General features: G+C 35.1%; 1 non-coding gene across 1 annotated transcript; it reads left to right on the top strand.

Moving 5' to 3' along the window:
• Positions 1-310: 310 nt before the first annotated feature.
• LOC133820278 (small nucleolar RNA R71) lies at positions 311-416 on the top strand. The gene has a single exon (XR_009886698.1). It is a non-coding gene; the product is annotated as a small nucleolar RNA R71 (small nucleolar RNA).
• Positions 417-1,372: the final 956 nt, after the last annotated feature.

Below are 1,372 nucleotides of genomic sequence, written 5' to 3'. Positions count from 1 at the left end.
ATCTCACAACTCATTACATTTTGTACTTGCATTTCTTGGGTGGAAAGGTTATTCTGTTGCAATTGCTTGGTTAGAGATACCACTTGAGTGGTTAATAAAGCAATAGGATCGACCTCTAAGACTCTTGCCACCTTCTTATTCTCACACTCAGTGGCCCAGTTGTAGTTATTCATGGGCATCTCTTCCAATAATTCATAAGCTTCATTAGCACTTTTTTCTCATAAATACTCCTCCCGATGCTGCATCAATAATGGTCCTTGTATTTCCCCCCAAACCATTGGAAAACGTGTGCACCAGCAGCCACTTCTCTATTCCATGACGGGGGCACTTCCTTTGCAACTCTTTAAAATGTTCCCACGCATCATATAAAGACTTCCCATCTAGTTGATGAAAGTTATTAATCTCTCCTCTATATCGGGCTGACTTTGCAGGAGGAAAATATTTACCAAGGAATTTCTGAGCCAAGTCTTCCCAAGAGACTATAGAGTTGGCTTGTCATGAATTCAACCAACTCTTAGCTTTGTCTCGTAACAAAAATGGGAATAATCTTAATCTGACAGCATCGTTACTCACCCTGTTCATTTTGAATGTTTCACACAACTCTAAAAAGTTGGTGTTGTGGAGATTTGGATCCTCATTTGGTAATCACTCGAATTGTACACAATTCTATACCATCTAAATGATTGAGGGTTTTATCTCAAAATTATTCACCTCTACAGTAGGAGGTCGAATACTTGAATGTATCCCCGTAACAGTAGGGAGTACATAATTTCTCAATGGCGGGTCAGCCTCAGTTGCTGTGTTACCTGCGTTACCCATATTTGCATTGTTGTTGACATTGTTATTCGCGTTCTTATCCATGGAAAAATCCAACATTTTCTTTATCTTTCGGTTTTGTCTACACATTCTTTCAATTTCAAGATCTACCGGTATGAGTTCCTTTTGTTTACTTCCCCACATATACCAATAATTCCTAAAACACAATACAATCACAATTCGAATGAGTACTTAAAGTAAAAAACCAAAGTAGAACAAAAAATAATTAATTTTGATATTGGATATTAGTCCCCAGCAATGGCGCCAAAATCTTGATTGGTAAAATATTATGTGTAAGTATACACAATTGATTCAAGTAATGAAATAGTAAGTAGAGTATCGTTCCCACAAGTACTATCTACCAATTACCAATAATTGCTTTTGAATTTCTATTTGGCTGTTGAAAATAAAGTGATTTTTAAACTAAGACTTAAAATTAAAATAAACTTTGCAATAATAAAATGTGATTCAATAATTAAAACATAGGGTATTAACTTCATCAACTTTACATTCTATTTCTTTTTACTAATCAGTTCTAAATCTTATCTTCCTAATC

Source organism: Humulus lupulus, chromosome 2 (assembly GCF_963169125.1).
Source record: "Humulus lupulus chromosome 2, drHumLupu1.1, whole genome shotgun sequence".
NCBI lineage: Eukaryota > Viridiplantae > Streptophyta > Magnoliopsida > Rosales > Cannabaceae > Humulus > Humulus lupulus.
Note: the sequence above shows the minus strand (reverse complement) of the source record. Positions and strands in the feature narration are given on the sequence as shown.